This window comes from Mustela putorius, unplaced genomic scaffold, assembly GCF_011764305.1.
Source record: "Mustela putorius furo isolate JIRA1106 unplaced genomic scaffold, ASM1176430v1.1 tig00003853_pilon_pilon_pilon, whole genome shotgun sequence".
In the NCBI taxonomy this organism is placed as follows: Eukaryota; Metazoa; Chordata; class Mammalia; order Carnivora; family Mustelidae; genus Mustela; species Mustela putorius.
In genome coordinates this window covers 70,184,251-70,207,124 of record NW_025422005.1, presented here as the reverse complement: position 1 = coordinate 70,207,124, position 22,874 = coordinate 70,184,251, and the positions used below count along the sequence as shown (strand labels likewise).

Genomic DNA, 22,874 nt, shown 5'->3' with positions numbered 1-22,874 from the left:
CCGGTCCCCGGCGCCCTCCACGTCCGCCCCGCTCCGCACGTCGCGCACCCCCGGTCGCAGCCCGCGAATGGTCTGGCCCGTCGGTAGCCGCCACCCCCTTCGGCAGCGACAGCTGCTCCAGCTGCTCCGGGTGGAGCGCCGGAGCCCCGAGCCGTGGCTGCTTCGGGCGGCGGGCGGGCGGAGCACCGGACCACCAGCGCAGGCTGCCGGGCCCGGGGGGCAACCGCCCGCGGGAAACCGGGAAGCGGAGGGGCCGCGGAGGGACCGCCTGCAGCGGGGGGTGAGGACCGGGGCTGGGCTTTCCTCACCCGGGTGAGTACCTGCTGCCCCGATCCTCCCCGACCCCCTTTCACTGCCCCCACCGCCCCGAGGTCTTGGCCCCCACCAGGGACGGGCACAGCCCTAGGGACACTGGCTCTCGCGGGAGCGGCGGAACCGGGAACTGCTACTGTTAGGACTAATGATTCAGCACCATTCGCACCCCGAGAGAAATTTGGGTAGAATGGGGGAGGGTGTGTATGGGGGGGGGGCGAGGTCAGTCGCTGTGCTGTCACCTCAGTGTCTAGGCTTCTGAGGTACCACCCGGGCGGGTGGGGTCGGGTCGGGTGAACAAGGAGGCTCCCTGCTGGCTTGTTCCGTAATTCCGTCTTTTTCCCAGAGCGTGGTACCAACCTCTGTGAGTGTGCCGTGCAGTCTTTAAAGTGTGTCAGATTAGTGTCTTTTTCCCACATGCGAGTGAAGTATGGGGCCCTTGTCTATACCTATCAGTTTCTTTACTTCTTGCTCCCTTGGGTACCTAATTGAAGCCATCGTCCGCTCCCTTTTTGATTGCATAGCATTCCCCTGCTGATGTGTGAAACAGATGCGGCGTCCAAGTTGTCTTGTTCAGAGTGGGTTTGCTTGGTCTTGGCAGAGGAGGAGAAGATGTAAGGGAGGTAGGAAATCATACTTTCAGAGTCTAGACACTTACTTTTAGATGTATTATTAAATCATCACAACTACCCAGAACCAAAGGTGGAAAGTGAGGAGCCTGGAAGTTAAATTACATGCTCAAGGTCACAGAACAGGAATTTGAATACAAGTCTCCCTAACCCCAAAGCCCATGGATCTTCCTCTGTATTACAGAGCTGTATGTCCCAAATGTAAGTGATCATATAGATGGCTCATTAGATATTAAACAAAATTAATTTTCCATAAGAGTGATCTCAAACAATTAGCAACAACCTGTAAACTTACTGTATATGGAATTATTGTTCTTTTAGTAAGAAAGGGCTTTGAATTATGTGGGGAAAAAACCATTTTCTTAGAGAACATATGTCAAAAAATATCCAGACAACATTGCAAAGGAGAGCTAGGTCTAGCAGATGTTTAATGCATTTTTGGCAGTGATATGTGATGAATGCTCAAATGTTGGAAAAATCAATTAGGAAAGTAAAATAAAACAAAACACCTGGAAATGTTTTTCTTTTTTAAAACTTAATGGAAACATTTGCAAAAGAACAGTTATCTAGTTCATGAGGTGTGTGACTGAACTGTTTTTGTGGGGTGTGTCATTCCCTGATAGGGTGACTGATAAACTCAGACTGATAATGTTATTTGATTCGTTTCTACTGTGATTTTGCATAGTAGGTGATAACTCTATTTTGCAGACTAAGTAACTGAAATATAAGGTTCAAGATCACATGGCTAGTAAGTGGTGGAATCTGGACAAACATTTACTTACAAAAATATGTGATTTGTAGCAAAACGTAGTTCTGATACAGGGAAACTGCATTGATTTGTTTTTGCTCTGCCCTTCAGAGTCTACAATTGTATTGACCTGTATACTCCTTCTGAAAAAATAATGGATGCTGGGTTTTTCTTTGTCTGTTGTTTGGCCATTGGATTTGCTTTCATTTATGATTTATATATTCTCCCTTAAGATGTGAAACTCTTCTTGATGTCTCCGGAGGCAGGTTGCTATAGTACAAATGCTCATTATCTCCAAGTACTGGAAGAGTACTTGATGGCAGATAGGAACGTAATCATCTTAGTCTGTCATTTCTAAAGTATTGACCTATTTACATTGAAGAATTATTAATGAGGATATCGAGAGACTAAAGCCCATTGCCTAAATAAGGCCATAAAACGGAGGTAGAAATTTATATATGTTGTTCACACAAGGGTGTAAGAGTAGTAGTATCATGTGATGAATCAAATTTGATTTCTTGGAGGTCATTTCTTTTTGTTGATTATGTGGTTGTTGACTATATCCTGAACCTCAGTGAGGCATCTTGCAGTCCAATCTGTTTAACTATAAGGAGGATGGCAGAATTGGTATGAGTAAATAAGCAAAACTACGATCCCACTGCTATTTTAAAAAAGAAAGAAAGAAAGAAAGAAAGAAAGAAAGAAAGAAAGAAAGAAAAAAAGAAAGAAAGAAAGTGCATGTCCTAGTGATGGTCAGCAGGAACATTTTTCTTTTTTTAAATTTTATTTATTTATTTGACAGAGAGAGAGAGATCACAAGTAGGGAGAGAGGCAGGCAGAGAAAAAAGAGAAAGCAGGCTCCCTGCTGAGCAGAGAGCTGGATGTGAGCCTCGATCCCAGGACCCTGAGACCATGACCTGATCTGAAGGCAGAGGCTTAACCCACTGAGCCACCCAGGCACCCCAGTAGGAACATTTTAAAGCAGAGGCAACACATTTTATTTAGAAGACATCACCAAGTCTGAATATAATACCAACCCGACTTTAGCACTGCATCTTTTCTCACTCTTCTCTCTCTCTTTCTATATAATGTATGTATTTGTTGAATGATTACTGTCTGCAGACCTTTCAAACTCTTGACTTCGAGGAACTTAAAGTCTAGCTGGGGAGGTATTTACTTACACATGAATAAATAACAAAATAATTAGAATTGGCCTAATACCAGGGAAAGGTGGTGCTATAAGTGCTATATGAACCCCCAAAGAAGGAGAAATCATAGAGGCTGATTTCATAAGAGAATCAGAAACTCTTCATGGATGGAAGTGAATTAAATTACTCTGCCAGATGGGAAGGATTTGCACAGGAAAGACAAAGCCAGACAAGGAAATTCAGCTAAGTGCTCATATACTGTTTGAATGCACAGTGACAAATCGTGAAGAACCTTGCATATCAGGCACTGAACTCTGCTCCTCTCTGGTAGTCATAGATAGGGAACTAGCAGTGTAGGTTACTAAGCAGGCCGTTTCTCTTTGGCTGGTCTTGCTCACATTCTCCATATTCCTTGTTCCAACTGCCCTTCCAGAAAATGCTTTTGTTCCTGGGTGCTAATATGAAGAGGATTAATTGTCAACTGAACCCAGAAAGAGTTTTCTACACAAGTCACATTTTTCCTTTTTCAAAGAAACTTGCCCTTTTAAAAGTGTTCCCTTTCCATTTTAGAATTATGAACAATTTACAAACTATAAGAATATAAAAAGGAAAAAAAATCACCATACTTGTACTAAAGACAGGCACTATTAATATTTTGATATGGTTTTGATATTTTCTTCCACTCTTTTCTGTGCATGGTTTTAATCATGATATTTATATATAACTTTTACAAATATTTTTACTTTAAATTTTATAACATTAAATTTCACTTACTTACAACTGGAAAGTAAACTTTTAAAATATCTATGTATTTTTCCATTAGGTAGATGTACGATATTTCTTAACCATTTCTCAGTGTTGCTACATTTTTGATGATAATAATTAACACTGTGGTGAACGTCTTTGTTCATAAACTTTTATCTATATTTTAGAAGTTGGTTTCTTACTACAGAGCCTCAGAAATGAAATTTCTGGGTTAAAATATGAAATCTTAGTTCAATTTTTAAAAAAAAAATTTTTTTTTTTTAAAAATTGAGGTATAATTGACATATAACATCAGTTTCAGGTGTAACATAATGATTTGATACTTACATGTATTGCAGACGATCACCACACTAAGTCTAATAAATATCCATCACACAGTTACAGTTATTTTTTTCTTACGATGTGTAGTTTGACCATTTTATGCAACTTTTGAAACTCCACTAGATTCTGTATGTTCTTTGGATATCACAAATTATAAGATACTGGCATATTGTTAATTAACTAACACTCCTATTTGTGGGTCCTCAGATTATACTTTTTCAGGCACTCTCCTCTTTTGATTAGAAAAACTATTTTAGTCATGGCTACTGGGCAAAACAGATGAAAGGGATTAAGAGGTACAGACTTCCAGTTATAAAATAAATAAGCCATGCAGATGAAAAGGACAACATAGAGAATATAGTCCATAATATTATAATGACTTTTTATGGTGACAGATGATATCTCTACTTATTTGGTGCAGTGGTGAGCATTGCATAATGTATAGCATTGTCAAATCACTTTGTTTTATACCCGAAACTAATGTAATATTGTCTGTCAACTGTACTTCAATTACAAAAAAAAATTCAGGAGCAGTGGGAGAAAGGCAGGCAGTTGGGGCCTGAGGAGAGAAGATATAAATGAAGTGGGAGAGCATGTTTGGTGAGTTGGCAAGAGTTTATAGTCAGTGAAGGGAATATATGATGGACTACCTTCTGGTTTTAGCATTGCCTTTGTGGGCCTCAATTTCCTTCCCTCCACCCTCCCTTCAAGTATCTACCCCCACCCTTATGTCTTTCAACTTCTTGTTGAAAGAAGAAGAAGTCTTCAACTTCTTCTGTCCTCCTGTATCAGTCTCCTGGCAATGTAAAGCATGGGAACTTACTCTTGCACTCTAAGTTTAGAGAATCCACGTAGGTGAGGGTGGGAATTTCAAATCTCCTTTCAGTTCTCAGCAGAAGCCCTGGTTACAAAGTACAAGAGAGTGTGGTGGACTTCGACGACTTCTGCCCACTCTGCCTTGTACATTGCTAGAGACAGCCTCTGAGAACAGCGGCGTTTGGGAGACACAGAACATTCCCAGCATTTCCCCTGAGCATTCAGATGCTTCCTTCCCCTTGTTTCCAGTAACCCTCTACCTTCCCCTTGTTTCCAGTAATCCTCCACTAAAGGAAATTCCCTAGAAGGAGGAGAGAGACTATGCCTCCTTTACTCCCACAGTTGTGATCAGTGACACTACCTCCTTTGCTTTAGCTGGGTCTCTTATTCCTCTGAACAGTCTCTCACCTGTGCTTCCCCTGGACCTACCCCCATCCTACTTGGAATATCAGAAGCCATTGAGGCAGGGAGGCCATTAAGAGTCACTGGGGACCATTGGAAGTAGAATCACTGGGATATGAACGTGCCTTGAGGGCACAAGTATGGAGCATATGCAGGTTTTTATAATGCACTATTAGTCTTGGGAGACCTGAAAGGAAATGAAAACTGAAGCATCAACTTTACAAATCCAAAATAGTACCCTCCTTCTTCGGACCTGACAGATGATTTCTGGTGGAGGTTGGATATTGAGGGAGAATTTGTCCTCGGCGTAGTTGAGACTTGTTATTTAAAATAATTTCCTTAAGCTCTTAGAAAGTGGCAAATTTATTTCCATTCCTCTTAGGTATTATCTGTCAAAGTTGAACTGGGCTCAGCCAACAGTTTCCCTAGGGTTAACTTAAAGTAAAACAACTTAAATTTAAATATGCTTGCCTATTTTTCTCCACTACCCTTATTTCTGTTAATTCCCATTTAACATTATTTGTTTACACACTCCCACCATAGTATACATAGTCGTTGACAAAGACAAAGTGTTGGGATTGTTTGGGCTCTGGGGCGGTGAGTGATAAAACAGTTTTACTCTTTTTTCCTTCACTTTTTGTTGCAAGTGGCTGATTGACCTATGTTCCTTTGACTCCTTTGAAGGTTTGGAGTTAGGTGGTGGTTAAGTGATCACTGGGTATTCTCCAAGGCTGACCCAGAGGTCTGAGAACTCCTTCCCTTTGAAATTGATGGTATTCTTGGTTCACTGGGTACATTGAACCATCCATGTTGTTGGATTTTTAAAAAATTGTGTTGTGGCTCCTGAGTTTCCAAACTTCTATGTTATTTTGTTCTTCTGCTTAGCCATGTAAAATGGAATATTATGTTTGACAAAGGATTATTTCAAACATTTCTATCTCTTTTACCCACTACTTTGCAATGTCTGGCCTATGTCACATCTAATTCAATAAGATGGCATTAGCTTATTTTTACACAAATTCTCCTTCTCCATTAGTGTATTTTTGTGAAATGGACTTTTTAAAGTAAATTGAACATTTGTAGATTTGGAAGATGGATCAGCAGTAATCCAGGAAACAGCTTCAAGATTATTTTGAGGCTTTTTGTTAGATTAGAATTTTAGAGTGCTTAAGTATACCTCTCTTTTAAGGTAGTACCATGTTTCTTTTGTAAAAGAAGTGATCTTACTTAAAACTTTTTGGTGTAAAATCTACTTTAATTGATGTGGTCCTAATACTCAGTTTGATGGGTTTTATGATATGGATGACCATATGTGTGGAGTATTAGAAGTTAGCAACTATGGATTTAATTTGAATCATTATGTTTAATGGGAAAATTTTCATGTGTAGTTTTGTCATTATTATTTAAACTATTTTTTCAAGGTACTTAATAAAATCTGTAACCATGTGTGATACTCATAGCGATTGCTTAAAAAATCAGGACAATAATTTTAGCACACAACTCAGTTTATATTTAGAATCAGTCAGTCTGCAGTTACCCAACAAATATATGCTAGCGAGCTACTTTATGGAGAGGAATGATAGAAATTGGAAACTTTCTATAATCAGCTCAATTTACATGAAACCAGATGGGGGCATTTTTATTTAGCTTTAGGTTTGATCACATGCAAGATGATAACATTTAGTTACTTAGTATGTCTCAATTTAGAATACTAAATATTGTTTCTTAATTTCAACATAAAAAAATCAAGTGAGAAAAAGAGGTATAATTTGTATGCCCATAGTACAATTAAAAATTGATCTATGGGGCGCCTCGGTGGCTCAGTTGGTTAAAGCCTCTGCCTTTGGCTCAGCTCATGATCTCAGGGTCCTGGAGTCGAGCCCCGCATCGGGTTCTCTGTTCTGCAGGGAGCCTGCTTCCTCCTCTCTGCCTGCCTCTCTGCCAACCTGTGATCTCTGTCTGTCAAATAAATAAATAAAATCTTAAAAAAAATTGATCTACAGCTGCCCCTTTAGATACTAATTTTGATAATAGATGCTCATATTTACTATTATATATTAACAAAAGAATGACTTTTACTCATTTAATTAATAGTTTTAATAGTTTTACTTCTTTTAGGATATTTGAGGTAAAAATAATTTGTCAAATTCATTGAACATTCATTCATTTTTTCACCCCTTTATATTTTTTAAGTAGGCTCCATATTCTGTGTGGAGCCCAATGCAGGGTTTGAACTCATGACACTGAGATCCAGACCTGAGCTGAGATCAAGAGTTGGAAGCTTAACCAACTAAGCCACCCAGGTGCCCCCACTGAATACTTTTTAAAATCTCTGACATCTACATTTAGTCCACATCAGAATCCCCCTAGGTCAACACACACATTTCAACCCATTATTTTTGGAAAATCAAAACAAGTTATTTCTGCAACTTGTTATAAGAATTAAAGGAAAGTAGACATCTTAAATATTAAGGAAAGTTTGAAAGAGGGGTGATCATGGGGCACCTGGGTGGCTCAGTGGGTTAAGCCTCTGCCTTCAGCTCAGGTCATGATCTCAGGGTCCTGGGATCGAGCCCCGCATTGGGCTCTCTGCTCAGCAGGGAGCCTGCTTTCTCTCTCCCTCTTTGCCTGCCTCTCTGCCTACTTGTGATCTCTGTCTGTCAAATAAATAAATAAAATCTTAAAAAAAAAAGAGGGGTGATCAGTGCTTCTTAAAAATGAGGTGGACTGTAAGTGTGTGGAAAAGCTTTTTCACTTGTCGAAAATCAGTGCCAAATGAGTATTTCAGGAAGAAAGAAAAGTTTACTGCTCCATATGTGAGGGGGTTGTCATTTCAGAATAGGAGGCATTTTCTCTTTTTTAAAAATTTATCTTGGGCATAGAATATGTGATAGCTATTTTCATCCTCAACTAAGGAATTAAACGTTAAATGTGTACCTCATTGGTTATAGTATAGCATATTTATTTCAATAATGTACTTAAGAGTATATCTGTGAATTTTGTTTTTAGAATCTATAAGGAACCAGAATAAATATAAATATGAAGTAAGATTCCTAAAGTGTAGCTCCTTTTATTTTTTTAAAAGATTTTATTTGTCAGAGAGAGAGAGAGAGAGAGAGAGAGCAAGCACAAGCAGAGGAAACAGAGCGAGTGGCAGACAGAAGGAGAAACAGGCTCCTGACTGAGCAAGGAGCCTGATGAAGGACTGGATACTAGGACCCTGGGATTATGACTGGAGCCGAAGGCAGCAGCTTAACTGACTGAGCCACACAGGCATCCCTAAAGTGTAGCTTCTATTGGGAATAAAATTAAGCAAATAGACTTAGCAATATCCATGTTTATATATATATTTAGATCTCTAGATAAAATTACCTAATGGTCCAGTAGTTTTCCTCCCTTTGATATAACCGAGCATATTATGGTATTATGAAATTGTTTATCATGCTTTCCAGAAGAAAAAGGTAATAACTTTTTCTTTCAGAGTAAAATGAAAATATTGTGACTTATGTATTTTTCTGGGTGATTTCTGACATTTTTTAGGGATTCCACAAATGCAGCTTTTTCTTCCACTTAATATTTAGTATTTTTTTAAAAGATTTTATTTATTTATTTGACAGACAGAGATCACAAGTAGGCAGAGAGGCAGGCTGAAAGAGAGAGAGGAAGAAGCAGGCTCCCTGCTGAGCAGAGAGCCCAATCTGGGACTCGATCCCAGGACCCTGGGATCATGACCTGAGCCGAAGGCAGAGGCCCAACCCACTGAGCCACCCAGGCGCCCTATTTAGTATTATTTTTATATAGTTTTTATGGTTATAAAAAATACATGACATAAAATTTACTGTTAGCCATTTTTAAGTACAGTTGGTAGTGCTAAATATAATTACTTTGTTGTGAAACAGATCTTCAGAACTTTCTCATCTTAAAAATCTAAAATTTTATACTCATTTAACAACCTTCATTTCCCCTCCCCAAGTCCCTGGTTTTTATGAATTTTTTTTCTTTTTTTTTATGAATTTTACTACTTCTAGGTACATCATATAAATGAAATCATACAGTATTTGTCTTTTTGTGATTGATTTATTTCGCTTAATGTAATGCCTTAAGGTTCATCTATTTTGTAGTATATGTGAGGATCGCCCTCTTTTTTATTTTATTTTATTTTTTTAAAAGATTTTATTTATTTATTCGACAGAGATCACAGGTAGGCAGAGAGGCAGGCAGAGAGAGAGAGACGGGAAGCAGGCTCCCTGCTGAACAGAGATTGCTGATGCGGGGCTCTATCCCAGGACTCTGAGACTATGACCTGAGCCGAAGGCAGAGGCTTAACCCACTGAGCCACCCAGGTGCCCCTGCCCTCTCTTTTAAAGCTTAATAATGTTCCATTGTATATGTAGACCACATTTTGTTTATACATTCATCTGTCAGTGGACAGTTGGGGTTGCTTTCACCTTTTTGTCACTGAAAATAGTGCTGCTATGAACATAATTGTGCAAATATCTCCCTGAGGCCCTGCTTTCAATTCTTTTAGATGTATACCCAGAAGTAGATTACTGGATCACAGGGTTGTTCTATTTTTAAATTTTTGGAAAACTTTCATATTGTTTTCCATAGCGGTTGCACTATTTTACATTCCCAACAGTGTGTAAGGATTCTAATTTTTCCACACACACACCAGCACTGGTTATTGATTAATTAATTGATTAATTGTTCTATTGTAGTCATCCTAATGGGTATGAGGTGGATATCTCATTGCGATTTTGATTTGCTTTGCTCTAATGATTAGTGCTATTGAACATCTTTTCATGTGCCTGTCAGCTGTTTGTATATCATCTTTGGAGAAATGTCTACTTAGGTTCTTTCTCCATTTTTTAAAAATTTGGTTATTGGATTTTTGTTTGTTTGTTTGTTTTTGAGTTGTTGGAGTTCTTTCTATATTCTGGATATTAACTCCTTATCAGATATATGATTTTCTCCTACTCCATAGTTTGCCTTTGAACACTATTGATTGTGTCCTTTGATGTACAAAAATATTTGTTTACTATAGTCCCATTTTTCTTTTTTTGCTTTTGTTGCCTATGTAGCATTGATTACTTTTAGCATTTTAAAATTGTATTCACAGAATTGTTCCAAGTTGCTGTTTACTAATTCTTTCCTACCTTATACTTTAAAGCATACATGATTATTTTTGAGATTATGGAATTATGATGACTAGTGTAATTATTCAACAAATTAAACTGAATTTTTAAAGAATTTTTTTTTTGAGGAGTCACTTTTTAAAATGTCCAGTGTGAGAATTTAGTTGTTTTAATTTAAGCATATGTTAATAGGAATTGTGTTAAACCTGTACAACAATTTAGGGAGACTTGACTTATTTACTATGTTCATTCTTCCAATCTGTAAACATGGAATGTCTTCAGGATTTAGGTCTTCTTTGATTTTTTTAATTAGCAATTTATAATTTTCATTATACAGATATTACCCATGTTTTGTTAGAATTTTTTTTTTTAAGATCTTACCCATTTATTTGTCAGGAGAAAGAGAGTAAGAGAGAACATGGGTGAGCACAAGTAGGGGACCAACAGGCAGAGGGAAAAGCAGTATTCCTGCTGAGCAAGAAGCCTAGATGCCTAACTCTGTTCTAGGCCCCTGGGATCAGGACCTGAGCCAAAGACAGATGCTTAATCAACTGAGCCACCCAGGAGTCCCTTTGTTAGAATAGCCTAATTACTTCATTTTGTTTGAAGTAACTGTAAATGACATTCATTTTAATTTGTTTCCATTTGTTTGTTGTCAATACATAAAAATGCAGTTGGTTTCCATGTATTGATCTTGTATCCTGAAACCTTACTGAAGGCACATTTTGGATCTAGGATTGTAGAGCATTTGAGAATTTTTTTTTTTTCTTTATCATCTGCAAACCAAGACTCTTTCTTTCTTTTCAGTCTGTTAAAATTAAAGTACATCTTTAATTGTTTTTCTTGCCTTATTGCATGTGCTAGAAAATCTAGTATTGCCAAATAAGAATGGTGAGAGTGGACATCCCCACCTTGTTCCTGATCTTAAAGGAAAATTATTTGGTCTTTTACTGTTGAGCATGATGTTGACTGTAGGCTTTTTGTAGATGTTCTTTATTAGGTTGGGAAGATTCCCCTTCTGATTCTCGTGTACTGATACTTTTTATCCTGAATGAAAGTTGAATTACATCAGATTTATTTTTGCATTAATTGATGTGAACGTACGACTTTTTCCTTATCCTCTTGATATGGTGGAGTACACTGATTAGTTTTTGAATATTGAATTAACCTTGCACACATGGATTAAATCCTTTTTGGTCATATAAACACATCACACACACACACACATAATGTTGCATTTGATTTGCTAAAATTTTATTAAAGGTTTTTGCATTTAGGTTCATGAGGGATAATAGTTGTAGTTTCCTTTCTGTTGTGCTTTCTTTATTTGGGTCTGCTTATTAGAATACTACCAGCCTCATGTGCTACTAAGAAACTACAATTCATTGAATTTGGGTGTTGTTTTAAATCCAAATATCCATAATTACCTGAGCAGGCTATTAAAATGCTTCTTTTTCCACTACATATCTCTGTGCAGCCAAATTTTTCATGTACTTCCAACAAAAACAACTTCTCAGAATATATGCAGAAGTGGATATGAGAATCTGCTCTATGAAGCAAGACGTTAAAGAGATTTTAAAAAGTACAAAGCACTTGGGGCACCTGGGTGGCTCAGTCTTTGAGTGTCTGCCTTTAGCTCAGGTCATGATCCTCGGATTGAGCCCCACATTGGGCTCCCTGCTCAGCTGGAAGTCTGCTTCTCCCACTCTCTCTGCCTCTGCTTGTGTTCTCTCTCTCTTGCTGTGTCTGTCTCTGTCAAATAAAAAAAATAAAATCTTAAAAAAAATAAAAGTACAAAGCACCACTCATTTCTCTCTTTCTTTCTGTTCTTTCTTTCTTTCTTTTTTTTTTTTTTAAACATATAGTTATTTAAAAATAAAATGTTTCTTGGGGCTCCTGGGTGGCTCAGTGAGGTAAGCCTCTGCCTTCGGCTCATGTCATGGTTTCAGGGTCCTGGAATTGAGCCCTGCATTGGGCTCTCTGCTCAGCAGGGAGCCTGCTTCCTCCTCTCTCTCTGCCTGCCTCTCTGCCTGCTTGTGATCTCTGTCAAATAAATAAATAAAATCTTTTAAAAAATGTTTTTATTGATACACAAATGGTTTTCAGCATATATCAATTTTAGTTTCTAGTAGGGTAAATATTAGTAGATATAACCTACCAAAACTAAAAGTCAAAATTTACAGAGTGTGAAGAGTTCCAGTACCAACGAATTAGACTCACTACCAAGACAACCAAGACAAGGAGAAAAGTAAAGCCAAAGGCATGGGTATGTGCCTCTCCCACTGGCATTGATTTAACCAAGTTGTTCCATGTGTTTGTTTTCCTTTTTCTCTACTAAGACTTATAACTAAAGATGCTTTTTCCTCCACAATGACTCATCAATATGTATTCCTTTCCCCAAGGGTAAATATGATAAAAAGACCAATAGAACCTTCTTTGTGAAATGAAATCCCTCAAAATTATCTGCATTCTAACTTTAATAAATCCACATATAGAATTATAATGTTAATTCTGTGATTGCTTATGCAAGGAAGAAGTAATTTAAAGTGTTTTGTCAAGAATTGACTCAAAGATAGTATAGGAGATATTTGAATTATTGTCTTTGATTTTGATTATTATAAATGGTTTTTCATTTGTACTTTTCCCTAGTACTTTATTGAATATAATTTATTTATTGTATAATGTATAATTTGGAGAGTTTTTGCAAGATTTTGCAAAATAACATTTGAAGATACATAGTTCATAATAGGATGAACGTATGAGATTTTTGAATCTGAGAATATCAATGAAAAATAAAATAAGATGAAAGGAGCTAGGAGAAACATTAGCTCATAAAATCCATGTTTGAAATCCTGTATGTGTATTAGAGCTGGGCACACACTTAATTTTGAGTTTTCTAATTTCCAGGCAAAGAGGAAAACATGAAAAATGTGATGATTGAAAAGCTCATCCATGAGAAAAACAAACCAGTTGCCCAAGAGGAACAAAGCTGTTCCTGTTATGAATCCAGAATGAATTTTTTCCTATAGTTTCCTTAAAAGTGGATTCAGTATAGTGTAATACAGTTTCCTCAATACTCTTACACCTAAAGTTAGCAGGATTCATTGGGCCATTTTTCATAATGTCCTTCATCTAGGCCCATGATGTGGCTTTGTGTCTTTGGGGGGAAATAACCTCTTGAGATCTGATTATTTTCTTCTCTAACCTGAGAATAACATCTATCTTGGTAAAGATTGTATGTGCTCAATAAATAACTATTCTTTTTCTTAAAGCAGTTCTGTTAGGGTGGCTGTGGTGTGGGCCCGGCACATAGTCTCTGATAAGCTGGCTTCATTCAGGAATGGACATTATAGTGTCTCAAAGAATGAAAGTTCTGCATATCTTTTAGGAATTCCTTCACGCATATTATTTTGAGGGGCAATGCATTTGAGGCTTTATTCCCTCAAATTAATTTGTTTTCAGTCAAGTAAAGAATCCCATGATTTGAGAGTCTGCTGTGTTGAATGACGGGATCTTATCAAATTTCTGTTACCTAACTAGAAGGCTGTTGCAGATCTGCACTAAAGGAACGACCCTAGGCTAGTTTTAAAACTTCCTCCAAAGTCAGTTTTGCACCACAGAAGTGGGTGATGGAAGTCCCAAACTTATGATGCAGAATGTGGCTTCAAATGCTTATTTAAGGCGGCACTGTCTTCTTTACAATTAAAAGACATGGAACTACCACTTCCACCTTTCTTGTAGAGAAACATTTTATTTTTTTTTCTTCAGACCAAATTATTTTTTCTACAGTGTTTTTAAAACCATCAGTCAAGTCTTTATAGAAGGAGGCTATCTGGGAGGCCCCAGATTGTTGGGGTCTGGTAAATTCTCACTTAGTAAAAGTTGAATTAGGCCCTAGATTTTTTTGAACAGAGCAATAACATTAATTTGTAGTAATTTTGCAAACATTCCGGAAGGTTCATTTTCTTCCTTAGTAGTCTTTTAAAGTCAACTATCAAAACAACGTAAATCAGTGTTTGATTTTTTAAAATCTTTTGAGTCCTTATTAGAGTAGAATTTTCTTTCAGTAGTAATCCCTTGAGAATGCCTTAAGCAAGTCCTACAGTTCCTATCCATTTTCCACATCATTAAAAGCCTTCTGGGGTGACTCATGAGGACTAACTCAGATTTCACTGTGGTTGTCTGCAGTGGCTAGAGCACACTCCCTTCTCTCTGCTTCAGTGAAAAGCCCAGATCTTTCTTGTCCAAACTAATTTAGTAGGTTCAGAGTCAGAGTCAGTTAGGTACTTTTAATATGTGTTGAACTAATGAATGAATTAGGATCAAGTTTATATCCTAGCCCCCTTAACTATTTTGAAATTATAGGCAACTAATTTGATAATAACATAGCCAAATGTCTTTCACATGAGAAATTTCCATTTTTATGACTGCCAGATTAGAATGTCCAGGTTTTAATAAAGGCTCATTTGTTTATAATATATACATAATATAATTCTACTAATTATATAATTATTAGATATTAATAATTAATAATACATAGTATTATATGTTAAATAAAATAAATTTTAGTTCTCATTTACTTCACCTTCTACAAATATGAAAACACCTCTTGTTTTATTGGAATGCTTTCTGGTATACTTTTGATTTAAACCGATCCTTAAAAAATGAGTTATAAAATGAATTAGAAAAGCCAATTATAAAAATATTGAAAGATTAAAGATTAGATTTATACCACCTACTTATTAATATTGCTTTCATGATTGGATTTGTAGTTTCTCATAGGAAAGCTGTTTGATTTTTGGCAAAGAGCATTTCTTCTCTACGATCTATAAGATCTCCAGTATACCATTTTAAAGAGTGATTAAGGTGAGCAACCTTTCCTTTCTTTTCTTTATTCTCATTTCTTTTCTTCTTTTCCTTTCTCTTTCTTTTCCTCTTTTCTCCTTCCTTCCTTCCTTCCTTCCTTGCTTCCTTTCTTCCTTCACTTACCTGTCTCATTTGAGTTTCGGATATGGTTCTGGTTTAGGGTCCCTTGGTTGGGTTGCATTCTTTAATTCGTGGATTCTTAGCTGAGGAGTCAGCTAAATGGAATGGAAAGCTGAGAAAGGAGAGCTGCTTTGGTTCATATAGGCCTCCTGGGCACATTTGTAACTCAATCTCCCTTTCTGACTGGTGTCTGCATCGTTTTTTATCCTGATGGCCCACTTAAGCAGTTGCCTCAGACTCCGTAATAGATAAAGGGATATTTTAACTCTATGATGTTTAGATATGTAGTTGGTAGGTGAGATAAATAGTATATAAAATCTAATGCACTGAAATGAAGAAAATAAGAAATTCATTGTTTTGTTATAGGCTACCTAGAGCGAGTTACATTTAAAGTTAGAACTTGAATATTTAGTGTAGTATAGGTGAAATAGTCACATATAGGTGAAAATAGTCACACCTTGTTTCACACGTAGGTGAAACAAGTCACATAAAGTTTGTTACAGAAAACAAGCTTTCCTTGTTAAGGAAAACAAACAATTCATTGTTTTGTTATAGGCTATCTAGAGGGAGTTATGTTTAAAGTGTGAACTTAAGTATTTAGCATAGTATAGGTGAAATAGTCACATAACTCTTTTTATTGGAATTAGATGACCGAGGAAAACATTGTTGTATTGTAAAAACATGCCTAAGTTGTCCAGTCTTGGGACCATGGTATGGCTTTGGAAATTATTAATTGTACCCTACCTCTTTTTCTGGTCCCAAAGTACCACATTTGAGTTAAGATTCAAATGTAGCAAGTTTTTAGTAATGTCTACATAGAGTCCTTCTGTCTGTGCTCCAAGAGGAAATACTTGGCTTGTTACCAGTTCTTTACCCTCTTTGGGCATCACCAGAGCTGTGGATGCTGCAGCCTGTTTCTTCCTAAGATGAATCAGTGATGCTGTCTACCAGTCAGCTCCAACCATGGCTGGCTGTTGACTCTAATAGATGGGCCCATAATGTTATGTGAAGCTGCATAATGTAGAAGGTCATAGAACCATTGAATTGGGGCCAAAAATTTGAAACAAAGAAATGGTATGTGGTTTTCTTTTTCACATTTTAAGATTGCATAAATTTGTAACTATAAAATTTAAAGGTTAACTTTTCAGAAAGACTGGCAGTTTTCAGACTGCAGAAAGACTGAATTTTTCACACAGATTACTGAAATAGATTTTATGGAGCATGCTCTCTGGCTTTCTTCCAATTTTAATTTTCATTTCTGTCCTATTATAACTTTAACTTTCTTCTAATGTTAAATAAATTTTAGTTCTAGTTTATATAAATTTATATGGTTTTTTCTGTAGCTACTTGGAACTTACTAGATATAGTGGATGATATCTGTTAAGTCTTAATTATTCAGATTATTATGATAATATTTGACTTTTGGCTGGCCAGGAATATAAGATAGTAAACTCATATGTTTTTATATTTGTATATTTATACTTATATATGTGTATATATAATATTTATTTTTAAAGTACCTTCTTGAATGATTAAATAGTCCCAACATTTCAAAGACTTAAAATGCCTTTATTTAAATGAATATAGATGATGAAAACTTTGATGGGATTAAGAATTTAAGATCAAGAGAATAGATTTTTTTGGTTCTTTTGGATTTGCATTTTAGCAAATTTTTTTTCCAATTATCATTCATAAAATGGAAACAAATCACAACTTATTTAGCACATTTTATTTGGTAAGTACTCAATAAATTTATTTAATTTAATAGCGAGTGTAGCAATAGGAATTGGAGAAGGTGATTTAATATTAGAATAAGATAAGAGAGTAGGCTGGTAAAAAAAAAAAAAAAGAGTAGGCTGGTAAAAGCAATGTAAACCAAACCAATAGCCCTAATTTCAAAGTTTGTCTTCTTTCTTGTTTGATATAGGCTTTGGCACAGAAAACTATCATCTAGACTAGGTGTGGATAAGCCAGATGTTAAAGTAACTCTAGTGCTAATTTGTGCTTATTCAGGAAGATAGAAGATGTGATTCATTCTTAATTTATATTTTGTATCATCAGAATTTCATGAATAAAATAATAGAGACTTGCTGTCCCTAATTGTTAAAAAAAAAAACAAAACAAAACTAAGCTGTGCTATGTATCAGGCTCTTGTTTTTTCATATTTCTGAGAATGAGAGACACTGCTCTTTTTAAATCAAATACTTTAAAAATATAATGCAGTGTGGTTGATATTGTTAACAGTAGTTACCAACAGTTAATTCTGCCTAGAAAATAGAAGAAAAGGAGGGGGCAACTAAGCTGTGGTTTGAATGCTGGGTAACAAATGAAGACATTCTAGAATTAAACATAAGTGTACACAATTCACAAGATGAATAACAAGGGTACCTGGCTGGTTCAGTCATGGAGCATGTGGCTCTTGACCTAGGGCTTATGAGTTTGAGCCCCACATTGGGTGAGAGATTACTTAAAAATGAAAAATAAAAAAAAAATGAATAGTGTTTTCAGGATTTTCTTTTTACCCTATGATTTTATCCCAACTAGAATAACTTTTAAACATTTGGCTGCAACTCATGGTGAGAAATATGATTTACTACTTGCCATATTACACATTACACACACACACACAAACACACACACACACACATACATACACACACTCATATACACACACAGAAATAAAAGTTTCAAGACTCAGTACTTACAGTTAATACTTTTTCTATTACATGCAATATAGCTTGGCAATGTTTCATTTTTATCTATTCTATTATTTAATTAAAAAATGCTATTGAATCTCACTGAATTGATTTCATGACCTTCTGTGGGTCAAGGTTTGTTTTTGAAAGCAAAACAAAAACAAAATCCTGTACCAGAGTTCAGAATTCATAAGGAGACCCCTTTAATACCACTGTGCAGATTTGCAAAACAACTAGTTGATTTTTTTTCTCAGCAGAATTTGAAGATTGTAAGAAACAGACTGATGGCCTTAGGATATTTACAACTCAGAAGGCAACATACTACAGTGGGAAGGTTTTGAGAGTTGAACAGATCTAGGTCTTTGGCAAGTTACTGTATCTCTCTGAGTCTCAGTTTCCTGTTTTGTAAAATAGAAGTAATAATACAGTCTCTGAGGACCATGGAGACCAAGAAAAATCAAGGGAATCCCACCTTAGGTTTAGCCTTAGCATAGGTACAGCCATCTTAGCTCCGGCAGCCATCTCAGACTCGTGTGCCCAAGGGCGGAACTTTCCACTACTTTACTTTAGTTCCAGGAAGCCCCATCCTACTTTAGTTCTAAGGACCCCCACCCTACTTTAGTTCCAGGAAGCCCCACCCTGCTTTGGTAACAGGAACCCATAAATACCCTTGCCTTAACTAAGCTCGGGGTCCAAGTCCCTACTCACTGTGTAGGGTATACTTGGACCCAAGCTTAAGCTTATCGAATAAACCCTCCTGTGATTGCATCAGTGTTGGCTCCTTGGTGGTCTCTCGGACGCGAAAACTCGGGCACAACAAGGACTAAATAAAATAACATATCTATTTCAACAGCAGTTCTCAAACTTGGCTGTATATTTAAATCACATGCAAGCATTAACAAGTTTTTGTGCCCAGGCTGCATTCCAAACCAATTAAATTGGAATGTTTGGGGCTGGGACCCATCCATCAGTATTTTTTTTTTTTTTTTCTTTTGAGACTTAATGTTTCCTGAATAGCAACTCTCCATATGCCCTTTCCTTCATGTCTTAGCAGCTACCATTTCACCTGTGTTTCCGTTTGTTTGGCTTTTTTAAATACCTCATAAAGATGGTATGATGCAATGTTTGTCCTTAGGTGACTGGTTTATTTCACCTAACATAATGTCCTCAGAGTTCATTTGTATTGTCATATATGAGCAAGATTTCTTTCTTTTTTAAAGCTGAATAATATTCCATCTATATGTATACACCACATTCTTTTTTTTTTTTTTTTTTTTTTAATTTTTTTATTTTTTATAAACATATATTTTTATCCCCAGGGGTACAGGTCTGTGAATCACCAGGTTTACACACTTCACAGCACTCACCAAATCACATGCCCTCCCCAATGTCCATAATCCCAACCCCTTCTCCCAAACCCCCTCCCCCCGGCAACCCTCAGTTTGTTTTGTGAGATTAAGAGTCACTTATGGTTTGTCTCCCTCCCAATCCCATCTTGTTTCATTTATTCTTCTTCTACCCACTTAAGCCTCCATGTTGCATCACCACTTCCTCATATCAGGGAGATCATATGATAGTTGTCTTTCTCTGCTTGACTTATTTCGCTAAGCATGATACGCTCTAGTTCCATCCATGTTGTTGCAAATGGCAAGATTTCATTTCTTTTGATGGCTGCATAGTATTCCATTGTGTATATATACCACATCTTCTTGATCCATTCATCTGTTGATGGACATCTAGGTTCTTTCCATAGTTTGGCTATTGTGGACATTGCTGCTATAAACATTCGGGTGCATGTGCCCCTTTGGATCACTACATTTGTATCTTTAGGGTAAATACCCAATAGTGCAATTGCTGGGTCATAGGGCAGTTCTATTTTCAACATTTTGAGGAACCTCCATGCTGTTTTCCAGAGTGGCTGCACCAGCTTGCATTCCCACCAACAGTGTAGGAGGGTTCCCCTTTCTCCGCATCCTCGCCAGCATCTGTCATTTCCTGACTTGTTGATTTTAGCCATTCTGACTGGTGTGAGGTGATATCTCATTGTGGTTTTGATTTGTATTTCCCTATACACCACATTCTTTTATCCACTCACTCATCCACTGATGGACCTTTAGGTTGTTTCCACATCTTGGCTTTTGTGAATCATGGTGCAGTGAATATGGGAGTGCAAATACCTCTTTGTTGTAACCCTGATTTATTATATAACTTGGATTTAACTTATTTTAGATATATATTCAGAAGTGGGACTGCTGGGTCATAGGGTAGTTCTCTTTTAACTTTCTAAGGATTCTCCATACTGTTTTTCACAGTGGTTGTACCATTGTATATACCAATGACATCATGCAAGAATTCCAACTTTTCTTCATCCTCACCAACAGCGGCTGTCTTTTGTTTCTGTTTTTTATAATAGCCATTTCAGTAGGTATGAGGTGATAATCTCTTTGTGGCTTTCATTTTCATGTCTCTAATAATTAGTGATGTAGAACATCTTTTCATACACCTGTTAGCCATTTGCTTGTCTTCCTTGGAGAAATGTCTATTCAAGTCCTTTGCTTGCTTGCTTATTTATTTATTTATATTTACATTTTAGTGTACCTACACTGTATTGGTTTCTGAAGTAGAATTCAGTGATTCATCACACCACCCAGTGCTCATGACAACAAGTGCCCTTTTTATTTATTTTTGCTATTGAGTTGAAGGAGTTTCTTATATATTTGGATATTAGCCCATTTTAGATATGTGGTTTGCAAATATTTTCTCTCATTCTGTAGGTTGTCTTTCACTTTTTTAAAATTAATTTTAATTTTAATAAATTTTTAAATTTTAATTTTAAATTTAAATTAATTGTTCCATTCTATAAATATGGGATGTCTTTCCATTTATTTGTCTATTTTAACTTCTTTCATCAATGTTTTGTAGTTTGCAGTCTTTCACATCCTTACTTAAGTTTATTCCTAAGTATTTTATAGGCATTGATATTTTTTAAAGCTCCTCTGGTGCAGTCTATGTTGAAATGCCTAATCATAAAGGCTGTAGTGCAATGTGTGGATCTTGTAGTGCAAGATGTTTGGATCATGTCTGGTTTCCTTGGTTAATAATATCAACATTTATGATTTCTTTATAAAGATTTTATTCATTTATTTGACAGAGAGAGAGAGACAGCAAGAGAGAAAACACAAGCAGGGGAAGTGGGAGAGGGAGAAGCAGGCTTCCCACTGAGCATGGAGCCTGATGCAGGACTTGATCCCAGGACCCTGATGTTTAACAACTGAGCCATCCAGGAACCCCAACAATTATGATTTTAAATCACTAACTTTTTTGTGGCGCTTACTGTGTTTTAGGCAATGTGATCAACACTTTTCATATGATATAGAAAACACTGTGCTTTGTTTTTGTTACTATTCTGTCAAATAATAAAATACCATATAGCTAACATAAAAAGGGAGAGCACTTGCTTATTAGGGAGGAAATGGCTACTTTTATCATCAGGAGCTCAGTTACCCAGGTAATTATTTCAATGAGTTATGGAGTTAGCTTTCATTGAACTACCTCAATCATATAGACTGAATACTTTAAAGTCATTTTAAATTACAGTATAAACTTTACATAATGACTTGCAGGGCAGGTATAATAGATTAATTTGTTACAGATAAATACCTCCAATATGTAACAATCCTAATTTTAGCAGAAGTATATTGATACTATGTAGTAGATGATATCTGATATATATTTTCTAGATTTCCCAAAGGAGTGAGTGTTAACCTATAAATGCTTCTTCCATGTTATCATTCACTTGACACCAAAATCCGTTAGGCTTAATGTCATGATGACAAGAACATTTTTCATGTTTGTTAACAAGGTCTCTATTTTCCATTTTATGAAGTAGGTATATTTAGGAATCTGCTGGTATGTTTCTTGTTATTGCTTTGATTTTGGTCTTAGAAAGTATACTTATTATATTTACTTTACAATGTAATTTTCTATAGTAACTGGTTTAAAAAGAACATCTAAATTACTGATTTATTTCAAATATATAATTTACTCATCTTCTTTGCATTTATATAAATTTCCTCATTCTTTTTTTTTTTTTTTTAAAGATTTTCTTTATTTATTTGACAGAGATCAGAAGTAGGCAGAGAGGTAGGCAGAGACTTTAACCCACTGAACCACCCAGGCTCCCCTAAAATTTACTCATTCTTGTTTGCTTCTTGTTTTTCAATAAGCCTTTATAATGGTGACTAAGAAAGCATTTTTTTAAAAACTGTACTTGTAAACCACCTCCCCCAAAAAGGAAGCATTCTTTTTTCATGGGTGTATGTGTTTTTTATGTTTTGCACATCTTCAAATAACAACAAACCATGTCTTCTGTCCAGTAAATAGATTTATTTATTTATTTAAAAGATTTTATTTATTTATTTGACAGAGAGACATCACGAGTAGACTGAGAGGCAGACAGAGAGAGAGGGGGAAGCAGGCTCCCTGCTGAGCAGAGAGCTTGATGCGGGGCTCGATCCTAGAACCCTGGGATCATGACCTGAGCTGAAGGCAAAGGCTTTAACCCATTGAGCCACCCAGGGGCCCCAGTAAATAGATTTGTAAATTGCTAAATCAACTTTGCTTAGATGAAATATATGCTCTTCTTATTGACCTAATTTTTTCCTTTGTGTATTTTCTTTTGCCCTGTTATTAAATTAATAATAAATTTTAATGTTTAATAATATTTAATTTATTACTTATATAATAAATTAAATTTGTGGGATGCCTGTAGCCTTAAACTTAAATGAGTTAATAGATGTAAAGTTCTTAGAGTAGTGCCTGGTGCTTATTAAGCATTTAGTACATGTTATTTATGGTCCAGTGCCAGTGACTTACAAAAATGCTAACACAAAAGTGTACTATGGTAGATCCAAATA

At 36.3% G+C, this 22,874-nt stretch overlaps 1 protein-coding gene across 9 annotated transcripts in view; it reads left to right on the top strand.

Annotated features, from left to right (window-relative positions):
- The first annotated feature begins 207 nt into the window (after positions 1 to 207).
- Positions 208 to 22,874, top strand: part of TTLL7 (tubulin tyrosine ligase like 7) — a 149,600-nt gene continuing 126,933 nt past the window's right edge. For 7 of the 9 annotated variants that reach the window (XR_199427.3, XM_013056228.2, XM_004752722.3 and 4 more), the window contains exon 1: positions 208 to 312. The gene's annotated coding sequence lies outside the window, so the exon portion shown is untranslated. Of the gene's footprint in view, positions 313 to 12,459; positions 12,543 to 15,048; positions 15,143 to 22,874 lie in introns of all 9 variants that reach the window. The other 2 variants (XM_004752717.3, XM_004752718.3) reach the window with 2 other exon arrangements.